Raw genomic sequence first — 20,157 nt, forward strand, 5'->3', positions numbered from 1 at the left:
CCAAAATACACACTTGCTAAACGTACCTCAGGGTTCTGCTAACTCAGGTTTTGCAGGAAATAAATGCCACACACATACACACACGACCTTGAGTACATATAAACATTTACCCCAGGCTTCAGGAAAGTGTCAAAAATCGTTCAGAGGCTCACAACGAGGTCACAGTAGACTACTTCGGGGACCGGACGGGAAAACGCCTCAGCAGCGGGGAAGTAGTCTCTACGAAGGGTCTTTCTTCATAGGAAGGGGATGGGCTGTGGGGGGAGGGGCACAGAAAAGTCTCAATCTTCAGGAACCCCGGTGGTCCTGGGAGGAGAACTGGGGAAGGTCTCGGGGCCTCAGCAGAGAGAAGAAGCCACACTAAAGAGTTTCCACAGATACTCCGTGATTTGCCCTCTCCAGCCCCCTAACCTGTCCTGGGGGCCATGCATTCCCCGGCCTCTAGCGCGGATTGCTAGACCCTTCCGAGCCCTCCTCCAGGGCCGCGCCACCGGACTGGGGGAGATGGAACCCAGGAGAAATGCAGAGACCGCCCGTCCCAGGAAAACACTATACTTCAGCTGCTACTGCCGCCGCAAACGCCGAACTCGCGGGAAAGCAGCCGGTCTTACCTCACTTCCTGTCGCCGAACGGAAGTGACGAAAAAGAGTGAGCCTTGAGGAAGTGCCAGGGTAGGAAGCTGGTTGCTAGGAAACGAGGGAAGGCGTGGTCTCGCTTTGGGAGACTACAGGGAGAAAATAATTCTCTGACAACGATCTATTATTCCCCGTCCAGCCCTTCTACCGTTCATTCTCGAACTCTGAGATTTCTGACATCCCCTAGAATCTGCTCAGACACCCCTTCACTCCCAGGACAGCAGAACACTGTTAAGAGAACTCAAGCATATTTAGGAAAACGAATATATCCCAAGCTGGATTTTTAGAGTTCTATTGAGATATATAACTTACGTATCAAAAAGTTCACCTACTTAAAATGTACAAAGCAGTAGTTTTTAATACAGCTATCGAGTTGGGCAGTCATCCCTATAATCTGATTTTAACCTTTTTTTTCTTTTTCTTTGAGACAGAGTCTCGCTCCCTCACCCAGGCTGGAATGCAGTGGTGCGATTCCTGCTCACTGCAACCTCCGCCTCCCGAGTTCAAGCGATTCTAGTGCCTCTGCCTCCAGAGTAGCTGGGACCACAGGCATGTGCCACCATGCTCAGCTAATTTTTTTATTTTTAGTAGAGATGGGTTTCACCATGTTGGCCAGGATGATCTCGAACTCCTGACCTCAAGTAATCTGCCCTCCTCGGCCCCCTAAAGTGCTGGAATTATAGGTGTGAGCCACCGTGCCCAGCCTGCCAGATTTTTTTTTTTTTTTTTTTTTTTTTTTTTTACAAAATCTGGCTCTGTCATACAAGCTGGAATGCTGTGGTGCGATATCGGCTCACTGTAACCTCTGCCTCCCGGGTTCAAGCTATTCTCCTGCCTCAGCCTCCCGAGTTGATGGGACTACGAGTGCGTGCCACCACCCCCGGCTAATTTTTTGTATTTTTAGTAGGGATGGGCTTTCACCTTGTTAGCTAGGATGGCCTCGATCTCCTGCCTCCGTGATCCGCCGGCTTCGGCCTCCCAAAGTGCTAGGATTACAGGCGTGGTGAGCCACCGCACCCAGCCCAGACTGCCTGATTTTAAACATTTTCATTATTCCAAAAGGAAACCCTGAAACCATTCACAGTCACTCCCTGTTCTCTCCCATGTCTCCTCCTCCTTCCAGCCCTAGGCAATCGCTAATCTACTTTCTGTTTCTATACACTTGCCTCTTCTGGACACTTTATGTATGATATGTGGTCTTTGGGACTGCCTTCTTTCACTTTGCATAATGTTTTTGAGGATTATCCCTGTTGTAGCTTGTATCAGTACTGCATTTATTTGTTGTTGCAAATATTTTATTGTATGGATATATCACATTTTGTTTATTCTTTTGTCAATTGATAGACATTTGAGTTGTTTTCACTTTTAGGTTATTATGAATAATGATGCTATGTTCATAGCATTAATGTATAAGTCTTTGTGTAGCCATATGTTTTCATTTCTCTTGGATACTGAGGAATGAAATTGTGGGTTCATATGGTAGCTCTATATTTAACATTTTAAGAAACTGCCAAACTGTTTCCCAGAGTGCAGGCACCATTTTACATTCCCACTAGCAATGTATGAGGGCTCCAATTTCTCCACATTCTTGCTGACACTGTCATTATCTCCTTTTATTATTATCCTGGTGGCTGTTAGGTGGTATCTCATTGTTGTTTTGATTTGCATTTCCCTAATAACCAATTCTGTTAAGCATCTGTCTTATTGTGCTTATTTTCTATTCATATATCTTCTTTGAAGAAACGTCTATTCAAATCATTTGTCTATTTTTAACTGGTTTATTTGTCTTTTTATTATTGAGATGTACGCATTCTTTGTAAATTCTACACATGAATCCCTCATCAAAGATATTATTTGCAAATATTTTCTGTGTTGTCTTTTCACTTTTTTGATAGTGTTCTTTAAAACACAAAATGTTTTGTTTTTTTTTTTTTTAAGAGAGAGAGAATGGGGAGGAGGAAAAAGGAAGAGAAAGAAAGAGAGAGAATGGGGAGGAGGAGAAAAGAAAGAGGGAGAGAGAATGGGAGTATTGCTTTCTTGCCCAGGCTGGAATGCAATTTAATAATGGGTATTGAAAACCTCTTTTATACTGATAATTATACTTAATGATGTAGTCAGGAAGGAATAAGGGAAGAAGATAACAAACAAACAGCCAACCAATATTTCATTTAAACCTATGAAATGCTATGCGATTACTGAGGAGTGATTTACTTCCAATTATATAGTCACTTTTGGAATAGGTGTGAGGTGGTAATGTATGTTTTGTGTATTTGAAGTGGAGAGTTCTATAAATGTTTATTAAGTTTACTTGTTCCGGGTCTGAGTTCAAATCCTGAATATCCTTGTTAATTTTCTATCTCGTTGATCTATAGAATCTTTAGCTATTCTTGTTACATTGATCCTTTTACCATTATGCAATGTCCTTCTTTGCCTCTTTTGATCTTTGTTGCTTTAAAGTCTACTTTATCAGAGGCGAGAATTGCATCTCCTGCTTTTTGTTTATTTGTTTATTTTTACTCTCTGGTTGGTAAATCTTCCTCCTTCTCTTTGAGTCTTTGTGTATTGTTGCATGTAAGATGGGTCTGGATGCAGCATACCGATGGGTTTTGGCTTTTTATTCAATTAAAATATATATAACTTTAATACTGGCGTTTGATGCTAGCTGGCTGTTTTGCCCATTAGTTGATGTAAATTTTTCACTGTATTAATGTTCTTTGCTTTTTGATATATTTTTGGAAAGGCTGATATTGGTTGTTCCTTTATATGTATAGTGCTTCTTTCAGAAGCTCTTGTAAAGCAGGCCTGGTGGTGGTGAACTCTCTAAGTGCTTGTTTGTTCGCAAAGGATTTAATTTTTCCTTCGCTCATAAAGCTTAGTTTGGCTGGATAGGAAATTCTGGGTTGAAAGTTCTTTTCTTTAAGGATGTTAAATATTGGTCCCCACTCTTTTCTGGCTTGTAGGGTTTCTGCTGAGAGATCTGCTGTAAGTCTGATAGATTTCCCTTTATGGGTAACCTGACCTTTCTCTCTGGCTGCCCTTAGTATTTTCTCCTTCATTTCAACCCTAATAAATCTGGCAATTATGTGCCTTGGGGTTGGTCTTCTTGAAGAATATCTTTGTGGTGTTCTCTGTATTACCTGGAGTTGAATATTACCTTGCCTTGCTAGGTTGGGAAAGTTTTCCTGAATGATATCCTGAAGAGTATTTTCCAACTTGGATTCATTCTCTTCCTCACATTCAGGTACACCTATCAAACGTAGATTAGGTCTTTTCACATAGTCCCATATTTCCTGGAGACTTTGCTCATTCCTTTTTATCCTTTTTTCTCCAATCTTGTCTTCTCGTTTCATTTCACTGAGCTGGTCCTCGACTTCTGATATCCTTTCTTCTGCTTGATCAATTCGACTGTTTAAGCTTGTGCATGCTTCGCGAAGTTCTCGTGTGGTGCTTTTCAGCTCCATCAATTCACTTATATTCCTCTCTAAATTGTCCATTCTCGTTAGCATTTCGTCAAACCTTTTTTTAAGGTTCTTAGTTTCTTTGCATTGCGTTAGAACAAGTTCTTTTAATTCACAGAAGTTTCTCATCACCCACGTTTTGAAACCTGCTTCTGTTACTGGAACACACTCGTTCTCCATTAAGCCTTGTTCCATTACTGATGAGGAATTGCGATCCCCTGTAGAGGGAGAGGCATTCTGATTTTGAGTGTTCTCTGCCTTTTTAGGCTGCTTTCTTCCCTTGATTATATATTTATCCATCTGTCGTCTTTGTAATTACCAATTTTCTAACTAGGTCTCTGAGCGGACGTCCAACTTTTTGATTCCCAGCGCCGAAAACTGAGCAATCCACTGCGCCGGCCAAAACAGCGGTGTTAAGATTGATGGTGCCTTTCTGCCCAGGAATCTCCGGACTCTGCACCAAGAACTGCCGCTTTAAGGCGCCAGCAAAACCGCCGCGCCGGCCACAAGAGTCGCACTGGCGACCCGTGGGGCTCCTCCGCTGGGAATCTCCTGGTCCGTGAGCTACAAATATTCGTCTGAAAGTGTGGCGTCCTCTCGTTCTCTGCACTTTCACTGGGAGCTACGTGCCCGAGCTGCTAGTGATCAGCCATCTTGGATCTCTCTCCTTTTTTTTTTTTTTTTTAAGGTACTTGTTGAAGATCATCACAATTAACATTTGGTTTTCTGTTTCTACATTAGTTCACTTAGGATAATGGCCTCCAGCTCCATCCCTTTGCTTCAAAAGACATGATCACATTATTTTTTATGGCTGCATAGTATTTTATTGTATATATATATATATAATATATATATATATATATATATATACCACATTAAACTAAAGAGCTTCTGCACAGCAAGAAAAGCTATCAACAGAGTAAACAGACACCAACAGAATGTGAGAAAATATTTATAAATCATGTATCCAACAAAGGTCTGTTTCCATAAGTTTAAGAAATTTAAACAAATTAATAAGCAAAAATCAAACAACCCATCAAAAAGTGGGCAAAGGAATAGACACTTTACAAATGAAGACATGCATGTGGCTAGGAAGACTATGAAAAAATGCTTAACATCACTAAACACTAAAGAAATGTAAAATAAAACCACAATGTAATACCATCTCACACCAGTCAAAACCACAGTAACATCCATGTAACACCATCTCACAACCTCAATAGCATCTGTTAAAAAATAACAGATACTGACAAGGTTGCAGGGAAAAGGGAATGCTTATACACTGCTGAGGGGAAGGTAAACTAGTAAGGCCATTTTGGAAACAGTTTGGTGATTTCCCAAAGAACTTAAAACAGAATTATCATTCAACACAGAAATCCCATTATTGGGTATCACTGGGTATTCACAAAGGAATATAAATGGTTCTACCATAAAGACACATGCATGCATATGTTCATCATAGCACTATTTCACAATAGCGAAGACATGGAATCAACCTAAATGGTCTGTTTTTTCTTATATAAAAAATAATCGAATAACGATTATTTGGATTAAACACAAAATGTTTTAATCCAAAGCCGAAATTGTTATTATCCCTACAACATTCCCTTCTCCTTTCTTCTCCATCTCAATATGCAGCATTACCACCCACTGAATTCCTCAAGACTAAAAATTTGGAAGTCATTAAGTCATCCTTAATATATTCCTACTCTCCCCCTCCTTCCCACCTCACTCATTCCTCCCATTCAGTGATCACCTACTCTTGCTAATTCCATCCCCAAAATATTCCTTGAACCCATTCACTGCCACCTCCTCAGGGCCTAGCCAAGCAGCCATCATTGTCATGATGTCTAGATTTTAAAACCTACACAGAAAAGGCTCTCCTCACTCCTGATATTATTTTGTATACTTCTCCCAAGATTTTTTCGTGATCTTTTATGGTTTCATTTTGTGCTCTTAAATTTCTGAAGTATAGATACAACCTTTTTTTTTTCTAGAGAGTTACTCAGTTATCCAAAAATGTTGAGAAATACATTTCCCCCCACTTATTTGAAATGTCATATTTACCATACAACAGATTTCCTATATATATCTGGGTCTTCTGCTGGACTTTTTCTGTCCATTGAGGTACTATTTAATTCATCTACCAGTACTTTTAAAATAATTGTATAATGTTTTAATGTCTGACATGGCTAGTCCTAGACTAGTCTTTTTTAAATGAAATTGTAGTCATAAGACATCTATGCTTACATCCTTGTAGAAGCTCCTCCTCATTTTTAGGCTAACATTAAAAACCCGTAGCTTGGCCTACAAAACCTTGCATGATGTGACCCCTGCCACCTGCTCCACTGCAATTGGCATCACTCACTGTCCCTCTCAGTCTCCCACACTGACTTTCTCTTTGTTCCTATCCTGTTCTAACTTGTCAAACCTTTCCCCATTGCTAGTCCTTCACATTTACTCTTTCCTCTGCTTAGAACACTCTTTCCCCTATTATTTAGCCAAAATCTTGTCATTCTTCAAGTCCCAGATTAGGTGCCATCACCTCATGCAATTCTTCGCTGACTGTCCCCCATTATGTACATTCATCCTTCTACTTTTCCTTCACAGTGCTTATTATTATTGAAATCTTTTGAGTTTGAGGAATACCTATTTGTTTATTGTGTGTTTTACCACTAGACTTTAAACTCCAGATTTACGAAGAGCAGTGACTTTGTGATTCTTATTCACCAGGGTAACTTCGACACCTAGAACCATACCTAACAGATGACAGACATTCAGTCGGTATTTTTTGAATCAATAAACATGGACTTTGTCAGGTTTGTGATCATGAGCGCCAGAAACAGTAGTCCCAGGACTAGGAACATCTAAAATATATACATAAAATTAGTGAAAGCACTCAGATAATTACCAGACAATATTTTTAAAAGAGTAAGCTTATATTTCAGACTCTGAATATCATGTATGTAAATGCTTTAGATACCTCTCCTATAGAAAAATAATGGTATGGAAATGTGATAAATATGTCTCAATTTAGATGATTTCTGCTTTTCCCCACCTGTATTTTTTCACCAACATTACATTTTGTGAAATAACTTGGGGATTTGTTTCAATGCCTTCTATACTTACTGCTATGGTTTTCTTTTCTTTTTGTTTCCAATTCTTCCTTTTCTTACTTTCTTTTCTTCTTTCTTCCTTCCTTCTTTCCTTCCTTTTTTTTATTGTTAAATAGCAATCATGACTGTCCATAAAGAATTTTTTAAAGGAATCTCACCTAGTTCTTTTCAGAGCAAATAAAAGATAAAATTTGCTTGCTACTGTTGAAGTAAAACTAAGAAAGAGCCAGCAAACACTGGTCCATCCTCTAGCCAGTGTCTTTGCAGCTGCATTTGGCAGTGATGGTTAACTATCCCCTTCCACAGAAAATAGATGTTTCTGGGAAGTACCTGAACTAAGGAACCATATTTTTCACCACCACCCCGTCTAAGTGGAGCCATTTTACTAGCTTCCACTATGAAGTTCAGATGGAATTATGTGTTTCATTTGTAGTACACGGTAGTTAAGAGGTAAATGATTTCCACCTTCTTTCCTCTTTAGCCTGGTTGCACAAGACTTAAACGCCCTTGTTAATGCCAGAGCCACAAGATGGGACCGGTGTCCCCAAATCACAACCTGGAAAAAGACCACCTGCTTAGCAGGCATACCCACATAGAACTTTTACGTACGCAAAAGTAAACCCCATTATGATAAGTCAGCAAAATCTCAGTTTATTAATTATAGCTGTTAGCCTTACCTTTACAAATACATTCATCTGCCTGATCTCTATGCATTCCCTACCTCTCCTGGGCTGCTTACTCCACTAGTGCACTTGCAGTCCTGTGAGATGTCCATGTGGGCTCTGCTATCCTTGCATTCTAAGAAAAAAAAAGTGGGGGGAAGGATCCCTAATGTAAACAACTCCTTCCAGTTAATAGTAAATATTTTCACTTCTTATACAAGAATGCCAGCTAATACATGTAAAATAAATTATAGGAAATTACCATTTTGTAACCTGCAGTACAACAATTGATTTCCACATGGATTGTCAACAGGTTCTAAAATCATTGGGTAAGAGCTGTGGAACAACCATGTAGTCTTATGGTACCCAAGAAATACCTACCAACTATTTTCTATGTTTAAAAGGAACAAAAATGAACCTTTTATAGTGGAAAACCTTTTCATAACCCCTTTATTCAAGTGATCAAAGTTAGTATCACTAATAGTAGGACACAGATATTATGAGGCTTCTGATATAATGCAATGGGAAATATATACTGTCACCCATGTAGCATTCTTGCCAAGAACGTTTTTCTTTTTCTTTCTTCTTTTTTTTTTTTGCTCCGTTGCAGAGGCTGGAATGCAGTGACGCGATCTAAGCTTGCTGCAAACCTCCAGGGTTCAAGCAATTCTTGTGCCTCAGTCTCCCAAGTAGCTGGGATTACAGGTGCATGCCACCGTGCCCGGCTAATTTTTGTATTTTTAGTAGAGATGGGGTTTCACCATGTTGGCCAGGTAGTCTTGAACTCCTGGCCTCAAGTGATCCACCCATGTCAGCTTCCCAAAGTGGTGGAATTACAGGCGTGAGCCAACTCACCCCGCTGCCAAGAATGTTTAACCTGAATTCAATCAAGCCCCTAAACCTCAATATGATAGCAACTAGTTACATTTGACTATTGAGTACTTGAAATATGGCTACTACAAACTGAGATGTGCTCTAAGTATGAAAAACATACAGACTTTAGAGAACTTAGTACAGAAAAAGAATGAAAAAACTCATTAACATATTTTTAATTATTATTATATGTTGGAATCATATTTTAGATATTTTGGGTTAAGAAAATATTTAATTAAAATGAATCCTTTTACTTTTTAAAATGTGATTACTAGTTTAAAATTACATATGTGGCTTATGCTATGTTTTTATTAGACAGCCCCACTCTAGACCCAATTTCTAGCTTATAAAAATAAAAGGAATAGAAAAATTAATTAAGCAATACCATCAGGAAACAATCACACAGATCCAGAAAATAGAGTATTAGCCTGGATTCTTCAAAAAGTCAATACCATGAAAAACATGGACGGACTTTTCTAAATTAAAAGATTCTAAAGAGACATGAAATTTAAATGCAATGTATGAGCTTCAACTGGATCCAGGATTAGAAACAGCTATAAAAACATTTCATGCATAATTGAGGAAATGTGAATATAGATTGAATATTTCAGAGAGAAACAAAGTGGCAGAAATGTTTTTTAAAATTGGCAATTATTTCATTGCTATCACTTCTTTGGGTCTTATTTAAAAACACCTAAGCTGCCTGACCAAGGCTCTTTCACCATTATACACTAAAAGACTGGCAGACAAAGGATAGGGAGAGGGAGAGCTGGATTCCAATTTTCTTGGAATGTATAATCTTGGGTAAAACGGTTCTTGAATAAATGGAAATGCAAGGGCTAAAGTTTTTTAAAGAAGATGATTTGTCAAAAAGAATCAAATTATTTCATTGATAACAAGTGTTATGGAGAAAAAGTACAGAGTCCACGAGAATATATAAGGGGCACTCAGGAAAGACATGCCATGATATGGGCATTCAATCTGGGATGTAAGAGATGAACAGGTTTTGGCTAAATAAAGAATAGTGGGAATGGTGTTGTAAGTGAAAGGAAGAGTAAAGGTAAAAGACTAGCAGTGGGAAGAAGTTTGACAAGTTAGGAACAAAGAGAAGGCCACTGTGGGGGATTGAAGCGGTGAGTGAGATGCTGGCTGCAGAGGAGGAGGTGGGCACACAGAATACACATATTCAAGCCATTCCTCTATCTTCCTCTATTATCCTCCTCTACTCCTCCACCAGTTCTCTTCCACAAAAGATCTGAAATGACTTTACAAAATTAACTAAAATAAAATGACGAAAAAATAAGTAATAAATATTCATTCAAAGGGAGCAGAGAAATAGTACTTGGAATTGATAAATTAAACTTCAGTTAAATGTGGCTGGGCATGGTGACTGATTCATGCCTGTAATCCCAGCACTTTGGGAGGCCAAGGCAGGCAGATCACCTGAGGTCAGGAGTTCGAAACCAGCCTGGCCAACATAGTGAAACCCCGTCTCTACTGAAAATACAAAAATTAGTCAGGCATGGTGGAACGTACCTGTAATCTCAGGTACTCAGGAGGCAGAGACAGGAGAATCACTTGAACCCAGGGGATGGAATTTGCAGTTAGCCAAGATCACACCACTGCATTCCAGCCTGGGTGACAGAGTGAGACTCCGTCTCCAAAAAAAAAAACAGTTAAATTGTTAATTTAGCTTTGAAATTGTGGCAGCTAATCCCAAAAGGTAAATTTGGGCTTATATAGTTTTTGTTGTTCAGTAAAGGGAAATAAATTAGTTAATGTGAAATGAAAAGTTTTTCTTTAGACCAAATTCCAGATGGGATTTCTTTTTCTTTGAGTCTTTAGAGTGAAGACATTTGTTAATATGTTAAATGCCATGGGCAAAGTTTTTCTTTTTCTTTTTTCTTTTTTTGAGACAGGGTCTCACTGTTGCCCAGGCTGAAATGCAGTGGCATGATCTTGGCTCACTGCAACCCCTACCTCCTGGAATCAAGCAATCCTCCTTCCTCAGCCTCCTGAGTAGCTGGGACCACAGGCATGAGCCATCATGCCTAACTAATTTTTTTTTAATTTCTTTGTGGAAATGGGTTTTCATCATGTTACCCAGACTGGTCTTAAACTGCTGAACTCAAGCAATCTGTGCACCTTGGCCTCCCAAAATGCTGGGATTATTGGCATGAGCCATTGCACCCAGCCTGGGCAAAGTTTTTCTACTGAGTTAGGTAAGTGGTTTGGCAAATATGGCGCTCACTACTTGAGATCAATTCAATAATATGTTTATAGCATCTTCTGTTTTTCTAGGTACTTCATCTCTATTAAAAATTCCTCCTTAAGTGACTTTTTCCAGTTATGTGGATTTAAATATCATCAGTATGCTGATGTTATTTTTCCCTCTCAAACCTTTACCCGGTTGCTGGACTCATGTATCCATTATCTATCTGATCTTTATATTTGAATATGTAATATTGCTTTTTTTTTTTTTTTGAGACAGAGTCTCACTCTGTCACCCAGGTTGGAGTGCAGTAGCACAGTCTCAACTCACTGCAGCCTCTACCTCCCAGGTTCAAGCAATTCTCATGCCTCAAACTCTCGAGTAGCCAGGATTACAGGCATCCACCACCATACTTGGCTAATTTTTGTATTTTTAGTTTAGATGGGGTTTTGTCATCTTGACCAGGCTGGTCTTTTTTTTTTTTTTTTTTTTGGAGACAGAGTTTCGCCCTTGTTACCCAGGCCGGAATGCAATGGTGTGATCTCTGCTCACCGCAACCTCCGCCTCCTGGGTTCAGGCAATTCTCCTGCCTCAGCCTCCTGAGTAGCTGGGATTACAGACACGCACCACCATGCCCAGCTAATTTTTTGTATTTTTAGTAGAGACGGGGTTTCACCACATTGACCAGGATGGTCTCGATCTCTTGACCTTGTGATCCACCCGCTTCGGCCTCCCAAAGTGCTGGGATTACAGGCATGCAGGCTGGTCTTAAACTCCTGACCTCAAGTTCTCCGCCCGCCTCAGCCTTCTAAAGTGCTAGGATTACAGCTGTGAGCCACTGCACCTGGCCAGAACAAGTAATATTACCTTGAAAAGTTAACCCTGGAATAGGCACATTAAATGTGCCAGATATTAATTCATTTGAACTGCCCATCAATTCTGTTAGGTAGATACCTTTACTATCCCCATTTTTCAGATAGTAAAATAAAGGTACAGAGAAGTAAATGACTTTCCTAAGATCAAAAGTAGTAACTGAGAAGCACAAAAAGGCTGCTTTCCACTTAACTTATTTTTTCATAAATAGAAGGAGTGCACTCTAATGATATAAAGTATAATATACTAAAAACAGCAGTAATATAGTCATTTACTGTCATTACCCAAATATTATGTACTGTGCATAGTTGTATGTGCTAGATTCTTATATGACTGGCAATGCAGATTTTTTTGCACCAGCATCACCACAAACAAACAGGTGAGTAATAGAAATTTTTCAGCTCCATTATAATCTTATGAGATGTAGTATATGTGCCATCACTGAACAGATTTTTATGCGGCCATTGGTGGTACTTGTTTTTCCAGTCTTCCTTACACTGAGGCACAGCCATGCCTTGCGTTTTGCTCGATGAGATACAAGGAGAAATCTGAGGCACCACCCATTTCCCTGCTGACTTTCTTCCAGCCTTGAATACAGATGTGTTGCTCAGAGCTCAGTAGCTATAATGTGACCATGATTCAAGAAGCATGAGGGAAAAATAAAGAGTAACAGAAATGCTGGCCCTGATAATAGTCAAACCTCTGAACCAGCCCTGATCTCCAAATGTCTTATTACATGGGAAAAAGAAACACTTGTTTAAGTCACTGTTGGTTAGATTTTCTGTATTTGTAACCAAAGATCTTCCTTAACTGATAAAGTAGTGTAAAAAGTTGACTAATTTATCGTGTTCTAGAACTTTAAAGTCACTTAATTCCAGGGAATGTCACTGTACAGAGTTTGCAATTATACTGGTGATGGCTTTTTTATGATAGTCTGACCTTTCCAGGTCTCTTGTTTGTAGCAGGTGGGTATGCCCATGTGGCTTGAAAAATCAAACCAAATCCATGCCCTTTAGTTCATATGTTTCTAGCAGCTGAATGTGGTTTGCCTGTAGGAATGAAATGGCCCTAAAATGTTAATTGATTCAGTTTGACAGTGCTTGCCATATCATAAATCAATATGATGTTTTGTGTACTAGTGATAAAGTAGTGGTATGGGGAAAGGATCTGGTAGTTACGGGATGAGTATGATTGTTTTTAGTCATTTAGTTTTGTTTTTAATGAAACGCGGGAAGACTGAGATTCTCTCTCCTATTGGAATGCTTGTACATTGTGGAGAAGGACGGGGTAACATCAATATTACAGACTAACCTTAATCCTAATATTACACTCTCCTCATTTAAAACATTACATGTATATTATACACATACATATATATTTTATATATATATATACACACACACACATTTGAGATCTGATTCAAACTACATATTTTAGCTATATATTACTGTGTAAGAAATTACCCCAAAACTTAGTAGTTGAAAGTAATTTAAAAAATTTATTGTCTGTCTATTTCTGTGGATCTGGAATTAGACAGAGACAGCTTGCCTCTGCTCCATGATTTCTGGGTCTTCAGGTGAAGACTTGAAGACTAGAGGTTGAAATTATCTGGAAGCCCTTTTACTCATACGTCTAGAGGTAAGTGCTGGCTGTGGTGGAGGCCTAGCTAGGATCGTTGGCCAGAATGTTCACACATAACTTCTCCCTGTGACCTGGGCTTCCTCACAACATTCTGGATGGGTTCCTAGGCGAGCATCCAGAGAAATACATCCAGGTAGAAGCAGTTTTGCCTTTTATGACCTAGCTTCAGTGACAGACCTTATATTGGGTGAGACTGTTACAAAGTTACACCCTGGTTCTAGAAAAAGGAGCATAGATTCCCTCCCCAACATACACACACCTTTCAGTTGATGCATGTCAAGGTCACATTATAAGAAGAGCAAACGAGAGGCAGTCATCTTTGAAAAATACAATCTGTAATACTATCCTATTATCTCTCCCTTTAGTGAACAGCCATGCCATATATATAAGTGTTTTGGTTTTATTAGCAATGTCTAGAGATATTTTCGATTGTCATATGGGGGATGGGTAGTGTTTGCTACTGGCATCCAGCCTTAGAGGCCAGGGACGATGCTAAACATTCTACAATTCATAGAAAAGCAACACACACACACACACACACACACACACACACACACACACACACACAGAATTATCCGTAACATAATAGAGGTTGAGAAATCCTGCCTTATAATATTAACACTCTACAAGTGTTTAGAATGATTAAACTGTAGAGGGAGTAACCTATAGAAAACATCAACATCCTACAAGTCTTCTAACTATAAGATTTTATTTGCAATTTGGTCTACAAATAGCAAAGATCATTGCCGAGGCAAATTTTCATTCCATATATAATATGTTGAATGTCGATTCTCAGTGAACAAAAAGACTTTACCAAATATACATAATCCACAATTTTTACCTATCCTATATGTCTATACTTAGAAGGTGTTTTGCCATCCTCTCTTTTTACCCTTTGTGTGGGCAACTTATTTATGTACTACTTGGAAGAGTATTTGCCTTAAAAATTGTTTTATGTTAGTTTTGACCATCCTCTTACTTGTCCTGAAATCTAAGCTCAAAGAAAATTAACAATGTTAATGCAGAGCACAAAGAGATATTAATATAATTTTGTTAAGAAGCTTTGTACAATTCCATCTTTTATTAAATGTTATACATGCCATACAACCGTGTCTTTGCTGCTTCTCCTTTTTCATATTGGTCATTCACTAAGCACAAGAAGACATCTAATTTTGAAGAGCTAGCTTTCTAGTAAAGACAAAGCTGAAGGGTTTTCCCCTCCCCTCCACAGCATGTTCCACTGGCTGCACACAAAGCAATTACAACTCATGTCAGCCCTTTTCCATGTGACAGCGTCAGCAATTTTGCCCAGGGCTTCTTTTTTAATGAACAGTAGCAGAAATAATGGCCTAATTCACTAAAAACAAAACAAAACAAAAAACATTATGCCTGCTGCTTTCTCTAAAACAATGTGATATTAATGAAAGTCCTTTCTAATTAAAACAAAGCTATCCAATTATGCATTTTAATACTGTGATGATTTTTAACAATATCAAAGTGAAAAAGATTCGCTAAAAACATATTAAAAACTAGGCTGGGTGTCGGTGGCTCATGCCTGTAATTCCAGCACTTTGGGATGCTGAGGTGGGTGGATCACTTGAGGCCAGGAGTTTGAGACCAGCCAGAGCAACATGGTGAAACCCCGTTTCTAGTATTACAAAAATACAAAAAATTAGCCAGGCGTGGTGGCCCCCACCTGTAGTCCCAACTACTTGGGAGGCTGAGGCAGGAGAATCCTTTGAACTAGGGAGGCAGAGGTTGCAGTGAGCCAAGATCACACCATGGTACTCCAGCCTGGGCAACAGAGTAAGACCCTGTCTAAAAAAAAAGAAAAAGAAAAAAAGGAAAAAGGAAAAGAAACAAAGAAACATACTAACAACTGAGGAATTAATGTGAGCTCAGAGAAAAACAAATTCTGATCTATTTGAATTTCTTGTGTTTCAAATACATTTCCAAGTTATTTATGGATCCCAGGAGAGTCTACTTTGTCTTTCAGTGCTGGTCCTGACACAATTTGACATATCCTCAAGCCCTTAAATGTAATTTTAGAAGAGACGCTTTAAATATCCTGTTAACTTCAGGAAATAGTGCCGCCATGTTGATTTCAATGCCAAGAACGATGAATTCTTTCTCTAAGTACATTTCTGAACTTCTCTGGGGTTCAATTTATTTTCCACATAACCCCCAAAATAGGAATAATCATATCTCTCTACGTTAAGGGATATAGGAAAAAAGACTTTTTAACATTTTATCATATTTAAAATAAAGCAGTAACAATAAATAGTTACGTAATAACATAACAGCTTTTAATCCTGGGGGCAGAAAGAGGGCAAAACGTTTCTTAAGAATAGAATTCCACTAGAGGGCAGTGCACCCCAGGGGAGGTTCAGAGCGACTGTGCACAGGACGTCCGATTAAGAAGATTGTGTAACAAACACGGAAAATGTTTGTGATATAATATTATTACAAATAAAACAGCTATGGGAATTTTTTAAATGAATTCAGATACTCTATAAAAATTATATATGTTTGTGGGCAAATATCGTGCAGAATTTGAGAACATGATCTTAGACCTGGGGTCATTCCTGTCTGCACCACTGTGCTTGGATGAGTTGTTTAAAATCCCAAGTCTCAGTTTCTCTATCTGTAAAGCAGAGGCAATTACAGATACCCTGTAGGGCTGTTGTGAGCATTAAAAGGAGTCAAAAATATAAAAGTCCAGCATGGAACCAGGCATATAATATTGTTCAGCAAAAAAAATAGCAGGATAATAACAAAAAATACTAAAAAGGACAATAAAATAATTTTAATTATTGGAGTGGGTTGTTTAGAGATTTATTCACTAGTGTATCTTATTTACATTGGAGAGCTTGTGATAGACTATATATTTTTATTGATTTTAAATAATAATTAGAGAATAATTGTTAGTCTCTTCAGCATTTTAAACTCCAAAGAGAAAAATTTTCATGTAGCTACAAAATGTTATTTTTCTCATTTTAATGTCTGGAATATCATTATCACATTTCTGCTATTTATTTTTTTTCTTTTTTTCCCTTTAATGCCACTAATAAGCCAATATTTTCATTTCTAAATGAATAAACTGTCAATACTCAAAGAAAAAAAAATGGAATATACAAATAAGTAATCTCTTAATCCTTTAAAATGTTATTCCTCATAAGTTTTGTAGCCCTGGGATAGTGTAGTATATTTCTCTTAGAACTCTCAGTGTAATAAAATTCCATCTGATGAAAAATAGAAATATATCAAATATGACAATTACTCTTTACAAAATGATTGTTTAAATATGAGTTCCAGTAATCACTTAGGAATTTCTTTACAAAATAACTATATGTTACAGAGGCAACAGGGCATTGTAACTTTAAGGCTGAAGTACTCCATCATTGACAATGAAAGGTCATTCAGAAATAAAGATTGAATGTCTCTGAAATTATAGTATGAATCAAAATGGAAATCTTTAATTTATAAAATGTTGATTTATACATGTCCACTCTGTTCTTAGCCTTTTAAAAGTAGCTGACTCACCCACCTAGCATGTGAAAAACATCAACTAAAAGCCAGCCCCAGGCAATAGCTGTCATCACAGGCATTTGTCAAGATTACACCTAGTATTCCTACATCATAGCTGCATCAGTGTTACCCAGATGACCAGTATCACCGTCTTCACCAGCATCTCCACCATAACTTCTACTTCCTCGGACTATAAACTTATTTTTCACTTTTTTTGGTCTCCCTATTTATTTGACCCCACCTGGTCAGTTAAGAGAGGAAATTGGTTAGGGATTTCCTGTACCTTGTTGAATTCTAACCTCAGACAAGACATTCTTAGGAAACTAAGGATGGTAGTTACCCACCTCCATGTCTAAACCAGGATAGATTCATGGAATATCAGGCTTTTAATAATCACTAGGAAATATCATCGGACTAGGAAGTTGAGGAACTGTTCCCCTAACCCATCTGCCCATCATAAATGAGCTTTAATGGAAGATGGCTGAATAGAAGACTCCACACTGATCGTCCCCCACAACGGGAACACCAAATTTAACAACTATCTACACCCAAAAACACCTTTCTAAGAACCGAAAATCAGGTAAGCATTCACAGTACCAGGTTTGAACCTCATATCACTAAAGGAGGCATTGAAGAGGGTAGGAAAGACAGCTTTGAATCGCTGATGCCACTCCTTCTCAATCCCCCAGGCAGCGACTGCATGATACAGAGAAAAAACCTGTGCACTTGCAGGAGAGAAAGAACAAAGGCTGTGAGACTTTGCACTGAACTCAATGCTGTCCTATCACAGCAGAAAGCCAAACCCAGCTGAAGTCAGCCAGTGTGTGCTGAAGGAGGGAGCATTTAGATGACCCCTAGGCAAAGGGAAATTACCCATGCCAGTGGTCAGAACTTGAGTTTCAGCAAGCCTCACCGCCACGAGCTAACATGCTCTGGGGACCTAATAAACTTGAAAGACAGTCTAGGCCACAAGGACTGCAACCCCTAGGAGAGTAACAGTGCTGAGCTGGTTTTGTAACCAGTGGACTTGAGTGGTACATCACCTACTAAGAAACCAGCCAAAGTGGCTAAGAGAGTGCTTGTGCTACTCTTCCCACAAACTCAGGGAGCACAGCTCATGTTTGAAAAGAGACTCCTTCCTTCTGCTTGAGGAGAGAAGAGGGGAGAGGAAAGAGGACTTTGTCTTTCATATTGGGCCGCTCAGCCACAGTAGGATAGGGCACTGGTCAGAGTTGTAAGGCCCCCATTCCAGGCCCTACCTCCCAGACAACATGTCGAGACACACCTTGGGCAAGAAAGGAACCCACCCTCGAAGGGCAGGGCCCAGCCCTGGCAGGATCCACATCACCTTCTAACTAAACAGCCCTTCAGCCCCGAATAACCAACAGTGATACCCAGGTAGTATGCCAGGAGCCTTGAGTAAGACTCTGAGATGTGCTGGATTCAGATGAGACCCAGCACATTCCCAGCTATAGTGGCTATGGTAAGAGACTCCTTCTACTCAAGAGAAGCAGAAGGAAAACTAAGGGGGACTTCATTTTGCACATTAGGTACCAGCTCGGCCACAGTTGGGTAAAGTCCCAAGCAGGCTCTTGGGGTTCCCGGTGATAGGCCTTGGCTCTTGGATCGCATTTCTGGACCCACCCTGGATCACAGGAGACCATACTTCCTTAAGGGTGAGTCCTAGGCCTGGCAGCATTTACCACAAACTGACTGAATGGTGCTTGGGTCATAAGTGAACATCAGCAGTAGCCTGTTAGTACTCCCCGTGGGCCTGTGGTGGTGGCGGCTACAGGGTGAGGCTCCTGTGCCCATGGAAAGGGAAGGGAAGAGTAGGAAGGACTGTGTCTCACGGTTTGAGTTCCAGCTCAGCTGCAATATAATAGAACACTAGGTACATTTCTAAGTTTTTGACTCTAGTCCCTAGCTTCTGCACGGAATCTCTGTGTGCACCCTAAGCCCATGGGAACTTGCTGTCATGAAGAGAAGGATGCAAGCCTGGCTGACTTTGCTACCTGCTAATGGTAGAGCCCTAGGGCTATGAGCAAACATAGGCTGTAGCCAAGTAATAGTTACAGTGGGCCTTGGCAAGACACAGTGCTGTGCTGGCTTCAGACATGACCCAGTGCAGTCCTAATGATGAAGGCCACAGGGTGCCTGTGTCACTCCACTGGCAGTTACAGGTGGCTTAGCACAGAGAGAGAGACTCTGCTGGGGAGAAAGTAAGGGAAGAGAACAAGAGTCTCTTCCTGGTAATCCTGATACTTCTTCTGGATTTTATCCAACCACCAAGACAATACCTCTACAATCTATAAGAACCATAGTATTACTGAGCTTGGGTTGACCCTTAATGCAGATACTACTTAGATAGCAATACCCAAGTCCTTTCAAATATCTGGAAAGCCTTCCGAAGGAGGATGGATACGAACATTCCCAGACTGTGAAGGCTACAATATATACCACACTCTTCAATGCCCAGACACTAATGAACATCTACAAGCATCAAGACCATGAAGAAAAACATGACCTCACCAAATGAACTAAATAAGGCACCAGGGACAAATATGACCTCACAAATGAACTAAATAAGGCACCAGGAGAAACAGAGATATGCGACCTTTCAGACAGAGAAGTCAAAGAAATTCAAGAAAACACAGAGAAGGAATTCAGAGTCCTGTCAGCTAAATTTAGCAAACATTGAATTAGAAAGAATCAAGAATCAGGAAGAAATTCTGGAGTTGAAATATACAGTTGACACACTGAAAAAGAAATCAGAATCTTTTAACAGCAGCATTGTTCAAGTAGGATTAGTGAGCTTGAAGACAGGCTACTTGAAAATATACAATCAGAGGAGACAAAAGAAAAAAAGAGTAAAAAAAGAATGAAGCACACCTATAAGATCTAGAAAATAGCCTCAAAGGGGCAAATCTAAGAGTTATTGGCCTTAAAGAGTAGATAGAGAAATAGATAGGGGTAGAAAGTTTATTCAAAGGGATAATATCATGGAACTTCTCAAGTCTAGAGAAAGATACCAACATTCAGTACAAAAAGGTTAGGGAACACCAAGCATATTTAACTCAAAGAAGACTACCTGAAGGCATTTAGTAATCAAACTCCCAAAGGTCAAAAATAAAGAAAAGATCCTAAAAGCAGCAAGAG

General features: G+C 39.4%; 1 protein-coding gene across 2 annotated transcripts in view; it reads right to left on the minus strand.

The window, feature by feature from the left end:
• The window catches only part of PIK3R4 (phosphoinositide-3-kinase regulatory subunit 4), a 74,868-nt gene extending 74,270 nt beyond the window's left edge, over nucleotides 1-598 (minus strand). Inside the window, exons 1-2 of one of the 2 annotated variants that reach the window (XM_021674344.2) lie at nucleotides 412-598; nucleotides 111-254 (exon numbers count right to left, since the gene is read on the minus strand). The gene's annotated coding sequence lies outside the window, so the exon portion shown is untranslated. The remainder of the gene's footprint in view (nucleotides 1-110; nucleotides 255-411) is intronic. The other variant, XM_064378682.1, reaches the window with a different exon arrangement.
• Between the last annotated feature and the right edge of the window lie 19,559 nt (nucleotides 599-20,157).

The sequence above is a fragment of the Aotus nancymaae genome, unplaced genomic scaffold (genome assembly GCF_030222135.1).
Source record: "Aotus nancymaae isolate 86718 unplaced genomic scaffold, 86718_ANA_hifiasm-v0.15.2.pri h1tg000019l, whole genome shotgun sequence".
In the NCBI taxonomy this organism is placed as follows: Eukaryota; Metazoa; Chordata; class Mammalia; order Primates; family Aotidae; genus Aotus; species Aotus nancymaae.